The sequence below is a fragment of the Penaeus monodon genome, chromosome 24 (genome assembly GCF_015228065.2).
Source record: "Penaeus monodon isolate SGIC_2016 chromosome 24, NSTDA_Pmon_1, whole genome shotgun sequence".
NCBI lineage: Eukaryota > Metazoa > Arthropoda > Malacostraca > Decapoda > Penaeidae > Penaeus > Penaeus monodon.
The window spans coordinates 29613255-29613480 of NC_051409.1; positions in this window are offsets into that span (position 1 = coordinate 29613255).

The following is a 226-nucleotide window of genomic DNA, read 5'->3' on the forward strand; positions in this document are numbered from 1 at the left end:
ACACTCGCTAATACGAGGCCGGGGAATCAACACGGAAATAAATCGCCGAAATCTGTTGCCTCGCTGCACGAACACCCCCTCAGCATACAAGCGCGTTACTTGTGGGACACTATTTACAACTCTCTCACACAAGCACAGGCTCACAGCAAACAAAAGAGGAGCAATGTATCCTCGTATTTTCCTCGTATTGTTTTTAAGGCTGTTGTTAATTTTCTTTTTTTTTGGG